Source organism: Nothobranchius furzeri, chromosome 12 (assembly GCF_043380555.1).
Source record: "Nothobranchius furzeri strain GRZ-AD chromosome 12, NfurGRZ-RIMD1, whole genome shotgun sequence".
Lineage (NCBI taxonomy): Eukaryota > Metazoa > Chordata > Actinopteri > Cyprinodontiformes > Nothobranchiidae > Nothobranchius > Nothobranchius furzeri.
In genome coordinates this window covers 1,851,208-1,870,939 of record NC_091752.1, presented here as the reverse complement: position 1 = coordinate 1,870,939, position 19,732 = coordinate 1,851,208, and the positions used below count along the sequence as shown (strand labels likewise).

General features: G+C 46.5%; 1 long non-coding RNA gene across 1 annotated transcript in view; it reads right to left on the bottom strand.

The window, feature by feature from the left end:
• Positions 1–825: 825 nt before the first annotated feature.
• LOC139062038 (uncharacterized) overlaps positions 826–19,732 on the bottom strand; it is a 56,492-nt gene continuing 37,585 nt past the window's right edge. The window contains exon 4 of the long non-coding RNA XR_011515627.1: positions 826–1,099. This is a non-coding gene — a long non-coding RNA (uncharacterized lncRNA). The remainder of the gene's footprint in view (positions 1,100–19,732) is intronic.

Genomic DNA, 19,732 nt, shown 5'->3' with positions numbered 1-19,732 from the left:
CTCAAAGGCTCTTTTGTTTCTAATTTCTACATGCAAAGCAAATACGTGCAAATCTCCAGTGACATCACGTCGGTTTAACAGCCAGTGTGACACGTCTGCAGCCTCCGAGGCCGTTGCAGTGTTTGTTTTTTACCGCGGAGCTCCTGCCACCTTGGCTGGGGATCTGTTTTGAGTCAGAGCTAGCTCAGGGCAGTGTTGCTATGTTGTGGGGAAAACAGGCTGCCTGTTGTCATGTGGGCCAAAGGGCTGCTGGGATGGAGAGCCACGGGCCCCGCGGTGAAATCAGTTTCTGGAGGAGGACTAGGTTTAAGAGTCAGACCCTGTGGGTTGCTTTACTGCGTGCTGAACCAGCGTTTCTCTCATTTCGACGGAAGAAAAACAAGCACAACCAGAAACACATCCTCACTTCTCTGCTGCATTACTAAACGTTGCAGCTGGTTGCATCACATAAAAAACAAATTGCATGCCCTTTTCCTCAGAGCGGGTTTGCTTTCTGACAAAAGAAAATACATTTCAAAATATAGGTGCCGTGTGAAGCCGGAGATGTGATTTTGTGTGTTTAGTGCAACATTCTGTTAACATTTCACCACAATCCATAAATAAACTATTTACGTATTTTACGAACTAGGGAACTTTGGCTCCATCCCTGTTTCTCTAATGTGATAAACTGGTTATATTTACTTGGAATTCAGTATAATTTGGGAGTTTTCCGGGTTTTTGCAACACTATTATCTAATCATTTCTGCATTCAGGCATTTTTCTAAGGAACACTGACACATTTAATTGTTTAGTCTCAACAAATCAAACAAAAGCACCAAAAACCAGTGAATTTTCCCATTATCTTATTTATTTTAACCAAAACATCACACCAAGTATCCGTCACCATGGGAATGTCAGCATCAGCTCCAGATAAACACAAAGTACTATAAAGAAAATAAAAACCCCAACCACGAGCACGGGGGTGTTCTTCAGCGAGAAGCCGTGATGGCTCCTCATCTGCGTCCCTCTTCTGTTCATCGTAAATGACTTTCTGCTCGCTCTGCTGCTTCACCTCCTTGTTTTCACTCCTCTGAGTCTTCACTTCCTGCAGGAACGATCTCTAGAATACAGATTAGAGAAGGGAAGCAATGTGACGACAGGTGAAAAAACATAAATAAAAAAAGAGAAGAGCAAACATGAGCAGGCAAAGAATGTTTAAAGAAAAGGCCCACAGCTATGTAGATCCCTCCCTCCTTGGGTATGGTGGCTAGGCATGCTGGAGCTCTGTCTGCTCTCCTGTGCAGACTAGCTCCTCTTTAGCTGCAGGCTAAAGAGGGAGGCACCGTGGGCAGGGTGTGTCTGTTTGCCATGGAAGCAGGTGGGCAGATTGCACTGGGTAGAGCAGCTGGTGCTAGCAAGCCCCCCATGAAGTGCATCCAGTCACCTTTTAACATAGAGACAAAGGAAATCTAAAAATGTTTGTTTTTAATAGTCACTCTCAACCATCTGCTGTTCTGCTTCTGTGATTTGTCAGAGGTCTCCTTTTTCCTTCAGATATTTGCACACTTGAGACTTGTTTACACGAATCAAACTGGAACAAAACAGGAAGTACGACAAAAATCTGAAGACAAAGTAATCCGAAGGTCTTTGCACCCTCATCCTGGTCTAAATTGCAGCGTCATTTTAAATGAGCTCATTTATCAACAGTGACCAATTTCAAATCCAGATTAAAGGATTTTTTTTATTACCAGATTACGTGTCTTAACTGATCGCTGCCTTGAAATGAAGTAGTGCCTTCTATCCTCGGTGTCTGTTTTTATATTATTTTACTTGTAAATGTTTTTGGTGGCTGTCTATAGCTGTCCATTGCAAGAGATTTTAATCTCAATGAATTTATGTTTCCTTGTAGAATAAAGGTTCAATAAAAACAAAAGAAAGACACTCGCCTTCAGAAGTTTTTGAGAGAGAGTGGATTTCACGGTTCCATCGGGCAAGTCAGATTTATTTGAATTGCACGTGTACACAGAAGCGATTCAATGTGCTTTCCAGGAGCAAGAACAGCAAAAACACAAAAGAGCAGACTATGAAATCATTTCATCAAGATATTTATATCTTTAGGAGATGTTTTTGCTTTTATTTTACGTTTCCTTCGGCAGTACAAACATATTTCCCCCGAAAAGTGTTTGCATTTTAACTAAAACCGCAAATTTGTTCGGACCAATCAAAACCTTCAGTGTCAACATGCTAACGTAACTTTTATGAACACGGTATCGTAACTTCTGTAAGTTCTACGTTCAGCCAATCATCTAGTGCGACGGCATCGGCAGGCGCGGGACCCCGAGCAGATGCAGTACCTACACCGTCACTATAACAACTAATCCCTGAACGTCGCTGACGCTGATTATTTCAGCAGTTATTTCATTTATTTAAGAAAACTATAGTAAAAGTCTAACGTTGCAGTTTTTACCCCCTGAAGCGTGGCTCAGACTGATCCTCCTCCACCTCCTGCATCTCTATTATGATCACTTATAAACAAGGAGTTACTTTTGGGTTTTGTCATTTATAAACTGTAAGGTAACTCATAAACTCTAATCAACCTGTGTAAGTATGTTGTTGTTAAATTCACTTGTCATTGTTTTGAAAGTCTCATTAAAAAATTATTCTCATGCATTTATTCCCTCAGTTTGGACAAAATGTAACATTGGATTATAAGTCTTATTATTATAAGGAACATTTCATTGATGTTGACGTACTTCTCCACGGCATAAGTCACACACGTCTGAGTGACGACGTACTTCCGCATGCATCATAGAGACAGCATGCTTCTTGAAAGGCTTTTCTGAAATTAACATCAGAGATGGGTCTCCTTTGGCTGGTTTTCCATGGCAAATTCCAAAGATAGCAAAGCAGCCCCAGACCATCACACTACCACCACCACTGGCGCTTACACATTCGGCATTTGCCCCAAAAGGTACCGAAAGGCACTGGAATTTGGTTTCACGCACAGGTCTGATTGGCGTTTTCAGTGCCGAGGCGACACTTTTTCTCAGACCTTCTCCCCGGCGGTCAGACTGGGACCGAGGCGACACTACGAACTGATTGGCCGGCTAAAATTACGCCTACCGCCTCCAATCTGCGACAAAAATGAGCCAGCGGGGGGTTTTCTGGCATGCGCGATTCATTTTCATGCTGTTGAGTAAACTTCAGTGTGTAGCACCGAGCTGCTGCTCAGTGTGGGAACAGGAGAAGAGAATAGCTCTGTGTGTGTGTGCACGTGCACCTGTTCTCCCCATCGGAGCTCTTGCCCTGGCGAGCAGACAGCTGCTCAGGGTAGAAATCAGTGACTACGTTTACAGCAAATATCCGGGTTATGATCGGGTTAAGGTCGGTATTCGGGTTTCTGAGTTGATCAGAATAACCCGTTTACAAGCATAAATAGAAAGAGTTTCCCCTAACGTGCATAACCCGATTTAAATGCGGACGTTGGGGTAGCGTCAGGACGAATGGACTACGTCAAGACGCAATATGCTTCATTTCCGGTATCCGGTTGTTCCGGTATCCATGAAAACCGGTTACCTTCTTGTATATTTCGCTGTCTCTGTACTTTCGGCCGTCAACAAAAGACATAACGTTCATACTTTTCACCAGACCGATGAAGACAGGTTTCCTCGTCACTCCAAAAGTGTGGTGCTGTGCCGCGACTCGCCATGTTGCTCCCAACTTGTTGTTTACTTCCGGAGTTCTGGCGCATACAAGACGTCTCGCTACTCAAAAGACCAAGATTCCTTGTGAACAGAGCATGTGCAGAACACACGCTTTGATGGGGATATCCTGGTATGCGTTTACACGACCAAACATTCGGGTTAGAAAAGGGTTACCCCAGGTGTAGTAACCGGGTATGAGCATATCCGGGTTTTTGGCGGTGTTTACACGGACCTGCGGAACCGGGTTATTGTGAATATTCGGGTTTTAAAAGGGTTACTGGCTGCATGTAAACACACTCAGTGTGTGTGTGTGTGGCACAAGATTATGAGGACACACACAGCAAATGAATAAAATAATGTGGTTCAGAGTTTCCAAAAGCATCACAGCTCATGTCCGCCTTTTGTTTACCTTGTGGAGCGGACTTTCCCACGCGTATTAAACGTCGCCCACAGGCTCAGGGATTTCCGCATTCCTGAGAAGTTTATGGGAACACTACACCACCCGTTCGAGACCGAACTCATGCCATCCAGCCCGACCAAACCCCGACCATGCCGACGCTAATGTGTAAGCGCCACATGTGTGACTTGTAGGGCTAGCTGAAACTACCGTTGAATACCACTCCTCCCTACTCCCTGAGGAGTCGTCTATGTTGCTAGGCCCTATTGTGTTCGAATGGTGATTCTGATTAGATGCAGAAACTACTATTCTAACACAATCAGACCTAACGACATCAACAACTCCTCAGGGAATGGGTAGGGGTATTAATAGGTAGTTTCAGCTCGCTAAGCAACAACGGACAACTTCAGTTTATAAGCTTGACTCTTCAATATTCCAGTCAGAAAAACCAAAGCTCCTAAAATGAGAAGCAAAACTGCCTCAAGAAACCAAAGAAGTCCAGTTGCCTTAATTTGAACCCTTTGGATTATCATGACGCCCTGCGATGGACTGGCTCTCTGTCCAGGGTGTACCCCGCCCGATTGCCCATTGACCACTGGAGATACATTCTCACAGCACCTTGCAATTCAGTTGATCCTGAAGCAATTACAATAAAGTATTTTTCTATTCTATTCTATAAAATCTTGATATTGTGAAACTATGCGTCCTACATCTGAGCCTAAATATAGTACTCTGTAAACATGCTATGTTAATTTTAATGAGGATGTTCTACGAGGCAGGGCTCCCTGTTTGGTCACATTTACCAGACAGGACATTTTTATTTTTCGGAGGTTGCCCCAGATATTTGACAATGTTTAACTAGGTCGGCTCCACAGCAGGGCAGCCAAGGGGAAATCAAGGAGCCAAGATAACTAGTTCATGTCACTCATCAACTTATTTTAACAGGAAGCCTTAACTGTGACACTGCTGCCACTTTAAAAGGCTTTTGACCTGTTTTCTGTTACACATTCGTACATCCCTGGGTAATTTTTCTGACTCTAAGCGGCTTACTTTGGATACATTCATTTACATTCACTTTTCCATTGGGCTTGCCAGGCGTAGAAGAGGAGGATGGTGAAACTCAGGCTATAGGGCTAAACAAAGCAGCCGCTGTCGTAAGCCATCAGATTTTAATAAGGCATAACCTAGTCCTGGGTGGGCGAGGGAAGCCGCTGTTTTTCTATTTCCTTTTATAGACTGCACCAACAAGCCCCCTGGGAGACGACAAGCCGTGACTCATGTCTCCAGTGCTTCTGGTCCAGACTGCACCCCCACCCCCACCCCTAAGCATCACTGCCTTTTCTTCCTCTCCTTTATGTTTGCTGTGCCTCTTCGTTGTTTGCTCCGTGTTTATCTGCGTATGCTTCCATTCATGAGGCATGAAGCCTTGTAGGAGAACAAAAACAGAGAGAGTGGGGGAGGGGGACGACGATGATGATGAAAGCGATAAGCAGGCTGAATCAGAACCATGTAAACAGCAGCTACAGTATGGACGACGGCCATTTCCCAGAACTGTTGTTGTGGTGAAACGGCAGCGTCAATATGGGAGGATGTCTCTGTCTGCCTTTCCCATCACACCAGCCTGCAGGCTTTTCACCGTCACGTGGTCTGCTTGTCCTCGCCCTCCATCCCCCTCCTCTCTCTGGTTATATTCCAGTCACGACACCCCTTACCCTCCCCCGCCCCGCCCCTCTTTGCTCTGTTAGGTCACCCGCCTTGTTTGCTCAGATGGAACAGAAGAGGAAATGAATGCTCTGAGTGCAGCGTTAACCCATTCCTTACACTTCTGCTCTATTTTTGTGTGCATTCCTCCTGTTTTTTCCACTTCTTTGACGTAGATCTGCATTTATATTTGGATACTAGATTGTTTCTCATGTAGAGCAGTTGTAAAAACGTAAAACTGATTTGGTGGAAAATCTCAGCTGGGGATGATGAGTTTACATAAGATGCATGAATGATTGTGTTTCGAACGCTGTCCAAACACACTTAGGCTTTTGCTCGTGGTTATCCTCATGTCTGCCACTCGCTTGGTTACTAAGCAACAAGGTCAGAACAACATGGACACCACAGTAGCAGAATGGCCATTTTGGGTAAAAAGCCCTCCGCAATAATAAACAGCTTTTGGCACAGGCGAGTTGTTTCCCAGCTGCAGCTCGGTGCCAAAGTACAGAATTAACTGCAATAGCGTTTGCTGCTGTGGAAAAAAACATCACCAGTCCAAACCCGCATACCTTCAGAGGCTTTGAACAGCTTGTAATCCTTCAGCAGCAAAAGGACTCTCAGAAACACTCCGACGCACATGGCTGCCAGAGAAATTACTGCTCAGTTTAGAGTGTAAGATTTGCACAAACTGCAGCGTTCTCTCCTCGCTCGGTGGGAGAGCCCTTTCGGGGGCACAGGAAAAGTATTTCCACGAGCCCCGAACTGCTGCTTCTTATCTCAACTTGGCCACAACTGGCCATTGTGTGTGCTTGGAAGCTCTGAGATGTCTTTACATGGGAAGATAAGCCTTGAAAGCACGAAACAGCTGCCTTGAATTTCTCCAAAGCTTCGTGCTTGTTTTGAAGAGGCTCCAAAAATATTTTGGAGCGATTTGAAGGGGAGATCAAGTGAACTTTAGCCTCTCTCAGAGGAAGGGAAGGAAAACAGAGCGGCTGTGGTTGCCAGAACCTGCAAGGCTCAAATAAATGTAAGATTAAACGAGCCATATAAGGACCATCCTGCGGGTCACTCGCTTGTCCAAGCATTTCGCTGCAATCGTTCTGTTATCGGAGTCAAATCGGTGAGAGAACGTTAGAGAACATCTTGTCCAAACTGTCAAGGCTACAGTTACAGAGTTGTGACTATAAGAGGCGTGCTGTTAGCCTTGCGCTGACATGTCATCATCATGGCCTCCGTGACCATTACGTTCGGTTTCTTGGAATCACTGGGAACATGGCTTTTTTTCCCTCCTGGCAGAGGGCCACTTTAAACACATCCCTCACAGAGTTTGTTTTGTGATGGAGTCAAATAAACAGGATAAGCTGGACAGTAAACAGTGGAAGGAGGGCAGGGTGCTGCAGGAGGTCTCAGGCGTTCCAGGTGCTGGAAAAAACACGCAGCGGGGAGGCGGTGTTGGTCGGCAATTTGTTCTCTTAGCCGCTCTCTGTACATGATTTATTAGCATCATGTGTCACAGAGAGCGAGGTGAAGGTGAATGACCCAAATGTAGAATAACAGGCAGGTGGCAGCAAATCAGGAGCAAACATCAAGTTTTATGGCTGACATGGAAGCATGGACAACAAGACAAAATCTGATGAGTCAGAGAAAAATTATTCCAAAAGTAGTAGAAAATGTAGCTTCAGTATAAGTTTTTGTTCACCTTTTAAACAAATTTCTCAGCCCTTTAAAGTGTGTTTCTGTAGAAGATTTATGTATAATTTGGCTTGTTTTTGAAGAAAGAGCATTTGTATCTGACGTTTATACCATTAAATGTCTAATTTAACCATAAAAGAAACACCTGGCTGGCAGTACCAGATCTACTGAAACCTGTGCTATCGATGGCGTTGCACTACGGCAATGCCATTTGGAAAAATCCATTGCACCACATTTTTTACCTGACCACACTAAAATTAACAAATGACTGAACCAAGGTAATGCTCTTAAAATTTCATATATGTGGATTTTTGCATGTATTACGTTTGTATTTTGTATGTATATAATTAACACCCTTGACTCTCTAGAAGTGTCGGAGGCGTCGGAATACTTCATTTGTTTTTATGATGTTACTGTTTGTTCAGAAATTTCACAGGAATCCCCAAATTGCATTTTCCCTATGTGAGTGATTTGAATGCATAGATAATGTTGTTTATTTATGACGTGGTCCATTAGCCTAGAATCTAGATAGTCATTTGCCAAACCAAATAATTTTCCTTTGCATGTCGATCTAGCAATGCTGCTCTGGAGCCTGCGTAGCCCCGACCAGTATTGTGGCTGGCCAATCACAGTGCGTTATTTAAAAGTCCATAGCGATCCAACCACAGAGCTTTACTGGCTTGGTGGGCCAATCACATCACTTTAGTGGTAGGCAGGATGATACTGAAAAAAACAACAGGAACAGAAAGCTAAAACAGGTACAGTGATCCCTCGTTTATCGCGGTAGATGCGTTCCAGACCTGGCCGCGATAGGTGAAAATCCGCGAAGTAGGGACACCATATTTACAGTATTTATTTAACAGGTACGTATTCAGTATTCAGACTTTTACATAGTACTGTATTTTTACTTGTTTTTTTTAATAGTTTTATTACAAAAAGTGCATTTTATGATGAAATTGATGAAAAAAAAACAGGAGTTTCTTGATATTTTGCATAGAAAAATACCGCGAATCGGTGAAAAATAACGCGAATCGGCGAATTTCCCTTGAATAAGGCTCCAAAGAAAAAATCCGCGAAGTCCTGAATCCGCGATAAACGAACCGCGAAGTAGCGAGGGATCACTGTAAACAAAACTCGTCAACATGTCGGAGAAATATGTTTAAAGTTCAACAGGATGCTAGTTTCTAATTTAAGGTCAAACCTCTGACTTGATTTATTTGGTAGGTTTCATGGCCTTTATTACGATTTTCTGTTTTTCTTCTATTTATTTTTTGTCACCCTTAGGTTGATAATTAGAAGTTTTCTTCGTCGTCTTCCTCCACTTATCCGGGTCCAGGTCGTGGGGGCAGCATCCCAACTAGGGAGCTCCAGACCGTCCTCTCCCCGGCCATCTCCACCAGCTCCTCCGGCAGGACCCCAAGGAGTTCCCGGACCAGATTGGAGATGTAACCTCTCCAACGTGTCCTGGGTCGACCCGGGGGACTCCTGCCGGCAGGACATGCCCGAAACACCTCCCCGGGGAGGCGTCCAGGAGGCATCCTGACCAGATGCCCAAATAACCTCAACTGACTCCTTTCGATTCGGAGGAGCAGCGGTTCTACTCCGAGTCCCTCCCGAATGTCCGAGCTCCTCACCCTATCTCTAAGGCTGAGCCCGGCCCCCCTACGGAGGAAACTCATTTCGGCCTCTTGTATCCGCGATCTCGTTCTTTCGGTCATTACCCAAAGCTCATGACCATAGGTGAGGATTGGGACGTAGATCGACCGGTAAATCGAGAGCCTGGCTTTCTGGCTCAGCTCCCTCTTCACCACGACAGATCAGCTCAGCGTCCGCATCACTGCAGACGCCGAACCAATCCGCCTGTCGATCTCCCGATCCCTCCTACACTCACTCGTGAACAAGACCCCGAGATACTTAAACTCCTCCACTTGAGGTAGGACCTCTCCCCCGACACGGAGTTGGCAAGCCACCCTTTTCCGGTCGAGAACCATGGTCTCAGATTTGGAGGTGGTGATCCTCATCCCAGTCGCTTCACATTCGGCCGCGAACCTACCCAGCAAGAGCTGAAGGTCAGAGCTGGATGAAGCTAGGAGGACCACATCATCTGCAAAAAGCAGAGACGAGATTCTCCTGCCACCAAACTCGACACACTCCACACCACGGCTGCGTCTAGAAATTCTGTCCATAAAGGTTGGTGACAGAGGGCAGCCCTGGTGGAGTCCAACCCTCACCGGGAACAGGTCTGACTTACTACCGGCTATGCGGACCAAACTCACGCTCCTCTGGTAAAGGGACTGAATGGCCCTTAACAGAAAGCCACCCACCCCATACTCCTGGAGCGTCCCCCACAGGGTGCCCCTGGGGACACGGTCATAAGCCTTCTCCAAATCCACAAAACACATGTGGATTGGTTGGGCAAACTCCCATTCCCACTCCATCACCCTTGCAAGGGTATGGAGCTGGTCCACAGTTCCACGGCCAGGACGAAAACCACATTGCTCCTCCTCAATCTGAGATTCAACTATCGATCGCACCCTCCTCTCCAGTACCTTGGAGTAGACCTTTCCAGGGAGGCTGAGGAGTGTGATCCCCCTATAGTTGGAACACACCCTCAGGTCACCCTTCTTAAAGATGGGGACCACCACCCCGGTCTGCCACTCCACAGGAACTGCCTCCGATGACCACGCAATGTTGCAGAGACGTGTCAACCATGACAGTCCTACAACATCCATAGCCTTGAGATACCCAGGACGAACCTCATCCGCCCCCGGGGCTCTGCCGCTGTATAGTTGTTTGACTACCTCGGGAACTTCTGCCCCCGAGATTGGACAGTCCATCCCCAGGTCTCCCGGCTCTGGTTCCTCCTCGGAATGCGCATTGGTGGGATTGAGGAGCTCCTCAAAGTATTCTTTCCACCGTCCGACTATAGCCCTAGTTGACGTCAGCAGCTCCCCATCCCCACTGTAAACAGTGTGAGCGAGTTGCTGCCTTCCTCTCCTGAGGCGCCGGACAGTTTGCCAGAACCTCTTTGGGGCCGATCGATAGTCTTTCTCCATGGCCTCACCAAGCTCCTCCCACGCCCGAGATTTTGCCTCAGCAACTGCCACTGCTGCACCCCGCTTGGCTATCCGGTACCTGTCTGCTGCCTCCGGAGACTCACAGACCAGCCACGCCCTGTAGGCCTCCTTCTTCAGCCTGACGGCTCCCCGAACCTCTGGTGTCCACCAGCGGGTACGGGGGTTGCCACCACGACTGGCATCGGCCACCTTGCGACCACAGCTAGCAACAGCCGCCTCAACAATCGCAGAGTGGAACAAGGCCCACTCAGAGTCAATGTCCCCCACTGCTCTCGGGACACGGTCAAAGCTCTGCCGTAGGTGGGAGTTGAAGACTGTCTTGACAGGTTCTTCTGCCAGGCGTTCCCAGCAGACCCTCACTATGCGTTTGGGTCTACCAGGTCTACGCGGCATCTTCCCCTGCCATCTGATCCAACTCACCACCAGGTGGTGATCAGTTGACAGCTCCGCTCCTCTCTTCACTCGGGTGTCCAAAACATAAGGCCGCAGGTCAGATGATACGACTACAAAGTCCATCATCGACCTGTGACCTAGGCTGCCCTGGTACCAAGTGTACCGGTGGGCATCCTTATGTTCGAACATGGTGTTCGTTATGGCCAAACTGCGGCTTGCACAGAAGTTTAATAACGAAACACCACTCGAGTTCAGATCAGGCAGGCCGTTCCTCCCAATCACACCCCTCCAGGTCATGCTGTCATTGCCCACGTGAGCATTGAAGTCCCCCAGCAGGACAATGGAGTCCCCTGATGGAGCACTATCTAGCACTCGTCCCAGGGACTCCAAAAAGGGTGGATACTCTGAACTGATATTTGGTCCATAAGCACAAACAACAGTCAGGACCCGTTCCCCGACCAGAAGGCACAGGGAAGCTACCCTCTCGTCCCCCGGGGTAAACCCCAACACACAGGCAGAGAGTCTTGGGGCTAACAAAAAGCCAACCCCAGCCCTCCGCCTCTCACCCGGAGCAACTCCAGCAAAGGAGAGTGTCCACCCCCTCTCGAGGACTTGGGTTCCAGAGCCAATGCTATGTGCCGAGGTGAGTCCGACTATATCTAGCCGGTACCGCTCAACCTCTGCCACAAGCTCCTGCTCCTTCCCCGCCAGCGAGGTGACGTTCCATGTCCCAAAAACCAGTTTCCTTGTCCAGGGATCTGACCGCCAAGGCTCCTGCCTTGGTCTGCTACCCGATCCACACTGCACCGGACCCTTCATGTTCCTCCTGCGGGTGGTGGGTCCACAGTTGGATGAGCCCATGTATCCGGTTCGGGCTGGGCCCGGCCGGGCCCCATGGGCGAAAGCCCGGCCACCAGGCGCTCGCTCACGTGCCCCAACCCCAGGCCTGGCTCCAGGGTGGGACCCCGGTAACTCTCCGGGCCGGGTACTCCGACTCCTTGATAGTTTATCCATGAAAGATCCTCTGAACCGTTCTTTGTCTCACCCTTCACCTAAGACCAAATTGTCATGGGAGACCCTACCAGGGGCACAAAGTGCCCCAGACAACATAGCTCCTAGGATCATTAGGGCACTCAAACTCATCCACCACGATAAGGTGACGGTTCAAGGAGGAGAATTAGGAGTTTAAAACTCCTTTTAAAACTTTAAAATTAGGAGTTTTAAATTGCTTTTATGAGCACAAAATTATAAGTTAGCTGTATGGCAATTTGGTAAAATAGGAAAATTTTTTAAAGTATCAGATGTTAATTTTCTAAGATTTTTCTTGTAGATTTAGATAGAATTTAAAGTTTCCCATCAACGTTCTGTGTGGTGTGTATCTTTGTTATTACAGCATGACCAGTGTTGACCCTCTAAACATGTATTTTTTACAGTGTGATTGTCCACCATCCATCTCTATTCTATTGTGGTGGCGTACCAGATGCCGTTTTAATTGTTCCACCTTGTTTTTAAATGGCTTCACTGAATCCTTTCTTGCTCTTGTTTATTTTGTTTGTTATCACAATTTACTGTAAGAAAAAAGAAACTATAATGCGGATGACTAAGTCCAGGTCAGAAAAATTTGCCCCACGCATTTTTCGTCAGCTCTGTAAATGCGATTTTGATTTTAGCTGTTGCCAGTAAAGTTTGAGCTTCTTTCTGTTGTTTTTTAAATGCAGCAGCAGTTGTTTTTTGTTGGTTTGAGCTTAATAAACTAGAGGTTGCAGAAGTCCTGAAAGGAGGAACACTGTACGGATTTGATGGGGTTCACAGGTCTTGATCCGGCTCCGGGAGATGGGATAGGTTGTCTTTGTTGTTTGTGGATAAATACATGATTGCATTGTCCCCTGGGCTGTATCCAGGCAGGACTTTAATCTGCAACACCCACTCCTCCTCTGTGATCGGTGGGTGTAGGCTGTTGTGGCTGGACCCACCTGACAGATAGACCATGATGAGGGTCAAGGCTGAAAGGCAGGCTCTGTGAAGGCAGGGCCAGGCCAGGCCAGGGATGACGCAGGCGGCGGTAAACAGAGAGCTCTGTGGACGGCCCCGAGGACCCCCCCACCCCCACTCCCGGAGAACTTCCTGCTTCTGTCATTCTAGCAGAAAATCCAATCCCTGATCAAAGGCCAAGGAGAAAAACGGGGTAGAGAAGAGGGAAGTGAAAAGGGCGCAGGAGATTGACGTGCATGTTGGGTTTGGAGGACGACAACAATAAACCGCTCTTTATCTGACGGGGAGGCAGCTGCTTAGGCCGGAGCACCTGTGTGCCTGCTGCCTCCCAGGCTTATGCCAAGCTCCGCCCTAAAGCTCGCCCCTACCAGACCACCGAACAGTTGCCAAGGCAACACCCACAGGCCACTGTCTGAAATAAAGAACCCCTCAACCTCATCTGAGGAGAGTAACCTTTAGATGATCTGTGGGCAGGCTGAGGATGAGCTGGCATCACCGACACGACTAATTACATCTCTGTCAGGTTCACATTTTCCCACTTTTGTGTCAAGAGCCACTGCCGACAAAAACAAACCCAGACGTGTTCAACGTCTGAACGTAAAGGAGCAAACCCGCTTGTGGCCACACTTGCTGCGTGAAATCCTGCAGGAGTGGCAAGGCACCGTTGTTCCAGAGCAATTACACAAGCCAGATTAAAAACCAACTATCATTGAGCAGATGTTCTTACTCTTTCTCCCAGCATGAAGAGGAAATCTTATTACATCTCGCCAGGCGGGGTGAGTTCTGTGGAAGCCTCTCCTTGGGATTGGATGCGTCCCTCTGCTTAGACTCTGCACACAAACATGGAGAATCACTCACACACACTTGGATGTGTAGAGGACGAGACTTGTGCTTTTAAGCAGAGGTGACATCCCATTCATTTGAGCTGGTCAGGGTCCGATGTCCCCCCTATCTTATCTTACAAGGTTTAGCTCTGTGAAATGACATTGGCCCAACTCCAGCCCAGACTAATGCAGAGGGCTAGAAACCCTGAAGCTGGCTCACTCTGCACCACACACACAAGCACACACTCACCACAGTTCTGCTGTCTGTTTGCCTTGCTGAATATTATGGGTAAATGGTGCCATTTAGCTGTATTTTGCAGGTGGAAATGTTCCAGCGTTGCTACCGTTTCTGACTGCAAAAGGGGGGAAAAACTGACAAGAGCATACAAATTGATGTCAAATATGACATCTGAAATTTCAGTTCATATGAACAAATGGTAGATTTGAACTGTGGACTTGGACATGCCTGCAGTGAGGATACAAGTGAGGAGAATAAATATATTTATTTCTCTGCTTTGTCTTCTCAGCTCTTGTCGTCGACACTCACCGGCAGTCAATGATGCAGCAGGATGAGGAGACGGTTGCCATGGGAAACGCAGATCCAAGAGTGAATTTCCTTGGCGGGGGACACTTGTGGCATAATTAGCTTCAATATTTCATAGCAGCGATGGAAGACGTGCAAAAATATTCCACTAGACAAATAATGCCCTCCAATGTTTCAGAAGTGAAAGCAAGTTATCTCAGCTGAGCTTCAGACGGCAGATTTTGGCATCTTATTTCCTGATATTTGGACACCTCGCCTCTGACTGGATAACAGCAATGCGACTCTACCACTGACTTGCATTGTTGATGTTTTATCTCCACAAATAGCACAAGCCTGGAGGAGTTCTGCCATGTGGCGAAGTTGCTAATGCTAACGTTAATTCTACTAGCTGAGACGTCCTCTTTCCTGGGCGCTAAACCATCTGGCTTCCCTGTTGGAAGCCAGATGGGTGAATCCATGAATGTTAAGTGACAGTGTGATGTAGATCTGTCTGTCTAATCCTAGCATTTCACAGTCTATTTTCTATCAGAAGCTAATGCAGGAGATAGGTGTAGGAGACTATTTTAACATTCAGCCTGCATGAAAAACTCAAAATGACCCATCGTAATCAGGAATAATCATTAAAAATGGGTTTTCAGTGTTCCACACCTTTGAGCAGGCAGGGTATCAGAAAAAGGAAGTAGTCCTCTGACTGGCTAACCAGATCAGTTGCAAATGAGTGGCTGGTTTCCAATTTTATCAATTTCCAGTCATTTCAGTGCAGCAGAACATTATATTAGCTAGCAATTATCAAGAGACCGTTTGACCGTTGATTTCCAAACAACGTCCAAGTGCTACTGTGCGTGTGCAACTGCAGTATCACTCGGCCTGAGTGCAGAACGGGAGAACTGGCTGTCATTGGCAATCAGGCGGCGTGATACGCCAGTGGCAATAGTTCAGTTATTTTTTAATGTTGTTGGTTGAAACAAAGAGTTGAGACTAAACAAACCGTTTCATGTGAAACTGTTGATGTTTTTAAATGGATAACATAGCATTCCAGCGCATCCACGTGACTCTTTAGGACAAACGTTGTTTTAACACCAGAAATTAGCCACTAATTGGTTAGCAATCGAGATAGCCATGTATAGCTACATCACTGTTTCCGGTGTACTCTGAGTGACCTGCAGGTGCAGTTCTTACTGTAGAAAAATAAGTGATAGAACATCCTTTAAACATTACAAAACACCAATTTACATTTGATTAGTTTAAATGAAGAAAACTAAATCTGAGTATTAAGCTCATTCGTGTTGTTTTTGGGAAGCTCAAAACTGAGCTAGATGTGACAAAAGCTAAACATTTGCTAAAATTCAGTTTTATTAAAAAGCTGACTATAGAATATTAGAGAGTATTTCAGAATTAGATAAGACCAAATAGAGTATTTTCAAAATAAACTCACATCCTAGTTTGTTGCTAAGTGAAATAAGTTTTTTCCCCAAACCAGGAAAACGGTCATAAAATCTACATTAAAGCCACGTTGTTTATATAATGCTCTTCCAGTGTGGTGCCAATTCTCCAAATGATTGTATTCAGCGTCCCTGCCTTGATCTTCTCTGTGTTGGGACTGTAAAGGTGGATTCACATAGATCAGCTAACATTAGAAACACGCGATACCGTTACAATGTGTTTTGTGTTCAGTCGTCACTCCTTGTTGTCTGTCAGGAGGAAACAAATGAAACGCTGTCAGCACAGCTGTGCTCTAGCCTGCTATCCATGTCAGTAGTGTCATTTGTCTGGCTTGTCTCCATCGCCTCTTTTGAAGGTGCTACTCTTTCATCCCTTCCTATTTTATCTCCCCCCTCCCCACGGCAGCTTTGCTCCTGTCCCCGAGTTTCCATGCGGCGTGTGGGTTCACAGGGACGAGTGGCGTGTGGGAGTGTGGATGATTGATATGGGCAAACCGACGGCTTTGGTACAGGGTGGGGCACCGAGGACAAGGCACCGCGAGGTGATGGAGGTGGCGTATGACGAATGGACAGGTGATGAAACAGGGCCTTTGAAAAGCAAATGTTTTTTCACCTCAGGGGTTATTTATTGAAGCAAACAGTTTTCTCTAAACTTGAAGTGAAAACTTTGAAAGATGTTGAAATAGAGACACAGATCCATCACCGAGAGCCACGTCTTTTGCTTTGCCTCGTGATTTGTGAACAAATCCGCCCGGGCACTGCCTGTGCTTGGCTCTGTGCTCGGCGTAGTCCATTAATATTCCAGTCGTCTCCTGTAGCAGAGAAAGGGGAGAGACAGTCTCCTTTTGCTCTCTAAAATAAAAACACCAGCTGTGCAGAGCTGTGAGACATCCCCACATGCACACAACGCTGTAAACACAACACTGCAGACATATTAATAGATTCATACATACAGGCAAACTTATATAACTGAAGAGTTTGTGAGCAGCTCCATCCATATTGCATAGTGTTCATCCTGCATGAGCTGTCACACACACACACACACACACACACACACACACACACACACGCACACACGCACACGCACACACGCGCACACACGCACACACACGCACACACGCACGCACACGCACACATGCACACACACACACACACGCACACACACACACACACACACACACACACACACACACACACACACACACACACACACGCACACACGCACACACGCACACACGCACACGCACACACGCGCACACACGCACACACACTCTCTCTCTCTCTCTTTCCTTTCTTTTTTCATTCCATTCTTTAGAATTATTCACCAAATTCAAATTGAGCCACCTGGACAGTATCACAGAGGAGAAGAAGCAGGGAGGGGGGAGTAGATATCACCTATTGTGCGGTCAGGTGGGTGTTGATATGCCGCTGGCGCCCTGAACAGTCCTTCCTTTCATATCCTACTCATCTTCCCCCATTCTCCTGCCAACACCTCGTTTCTGAGAGGCTCCCTGTCACTCAGGAGCCCCGTTGTCCTTGTGTAACGGAGTACTTTTACCCCCATGCCCTTGGGCTTTTGCAGGTTCCCAGTCCTCCACCATGATTAGCCACTCAGACTGGACCAAGAGTCTGGAAACTTCTAATAGAGGAGCACTCACAGCCCATGTGACGAGCTCAAGGACGTTTTGTGCCGTTGCCGCTGCTTGTTGTTTATGGGGACGGCTGCGTGAGAGCGTCCACCTCCGTGGGGCCGAGCCGAGCCAAGGCGGCGCGCTGCTGTAATTACATGCCACTTGTCACGGTGCTTTTTCTCTTTGCCCTCATCGTCGCCAGGAAAAAGGCTAACAGATTGTGTGTTATCTTCCAAGTGATTCACCCATCAGTTCACATGGACACAACACTCTTCAGTCACCCTGCACACAAAACACTCATCCGTGCTGTTGCACGGTTTCACCAGCTACGGGCAGACCATGTAGATCAGTGGATTCAGCTTTCACTGCACCAATATTACAACATGGAATATATTAGCTTCCTGTGTCTCATTTAGTTAAGGGTGCTAAAGCACTGAAGCGTCCTTATTAGCCAGTCAACATTGTTTCATTGATCAAAACTCCAACGTAAAAGCCATCGAAACAAGCAGCTCAGCTGGGAGTAGACTAAGCTCACTCATGTTTTCTACACATTAGCGTGGTCTCTAGTATAAATGAATGCCTTGTGCTCTTGTGCTCCTGTTTCAGGAACTAAAAGTGAGCCACAGCAGAGGTGAGCAGAAAACAGAACCATTTCTTATTTCCTGATATTTGGATCTCTCTCCTCTGATTGGCTAACAGAAAGGCGGCGCTACCACTGACTCCATTTACAACGTTTATGTTGTATCTCCACAAATAACACAAGTCTGAAGGAGTTCTGACACATTGTGGATTTGCTAATGCTAACGGTTAGCTTCTACTAGCCGAGACATGCTCTGCTCTCTCCTGGAGTCTAAACCAGCAGCAATCTCCCCCGTCTCGAGTCAAGATGAGTGAGGCGATGAATGCTAATTTGACATTCTGATAAACATTTTCTAATCGGAGTGTTTATCTGTCTCTTTTCTCTCTGCAGCTCATGCAGGAATTGATAAATGATAAAGTACCTGCACTGGTATAGCACCTTTCAGAATCAGAGGACTCCAAACAGTGTACCATTCCTCCATTCACACATTCATATGCTGATGAGCTACAATGTAGCCACAGCTGCCCTGGGGCAAACTAATAGAGGCTAGCACAAGCGCCACCAGCAGGCAGCACCTACAGCCTTCTGATTACTGGACAACCCGCTCTACCTCCTGAGCTACTGCTGCCCCAAATAGGGGTAGAAGACTATTTCCTCATTTAGCCTGCATGTGACCAATCAAACGAACGAGTGAAAATGGTTTCTCAGTAAACTCTGCCTTTAGCTTCCCATATTTCCTATGTAAAATGATTCAACGACGCAGAAACTGATAAGTGTGATAAACTGACCCTCCTTGTGGAGTCCTGTCAGGGAGTGACAGATACAAGTGTGTGGTTACCTTGGTGACCCTAATGAACCACTAGCTGCAATGTTGACATTTCTTTTGATCTTGGTTCTCATGACCATGTTTTGCATCAGCATTTATGTCGTAATGTGAATGATTGTTAAAATAATTCTCAAACTACTATTGGAATAAAAATATTACATTGTCATATGTTGGAATTTTAAGGTGGCATTGAAACTTATCAATATTTTACACTTCAGATCAAAAAGGTGGATTCAAACTCATCAAAAAGCCTCCAAACACACACACACACAGGGTGACGCTTAGCAACACGGCGGGTTACCTCGTTTCCCAGGAAATACTAAAACCCAATTAAATAATCCCAAGAACCACAGTAAGAGGTGGTAAACACAACATGGCTCTGCCGCGAGGTTGTTATTCAATCATCAGAAGTAAAACAAACAATTAGTGCAGAATGACCCTAATGCAGGAACAAATGAGAGTTTATGCATGAGAAAGCGTAGGCTGGGAATGGAAGTGATTCATCCCTGATACTCGTCGGCAAGAGACTGCTCAAGATCCTTATTCACGAGAATAATGGTGATACTGATGAGCCAAGCATCGTGGGGAACTTAATATTTTGCTGTCTAGGTGTCTTTTATGTCCGGGACAAAGCACCTCCAGAGGTTTTGCATTTCAAAGACACGTGGTGGTATTGTTCTGACAAGAACTGATGCAAGAATGTTACCAATGCTAATTAGCTCGTGCTAATTGTCTGACTGAATAAATTATTACGAGAGCAGACTTTCAGAATTGATTAATTTTTTATTGGGATTTTCTGTGTTGATGCGGTCATGCGGGGTACGCTGGCTGTCGGTGAACAGGGGACGCTACAACTCAGGCGTACCTGAGAAATGAGTCCAAGAGACTCGTCCTCACGTCTCAGGTAACACCCTCGTCCTGGATCAGCCCCTCCGACGGGTGTGTATTCT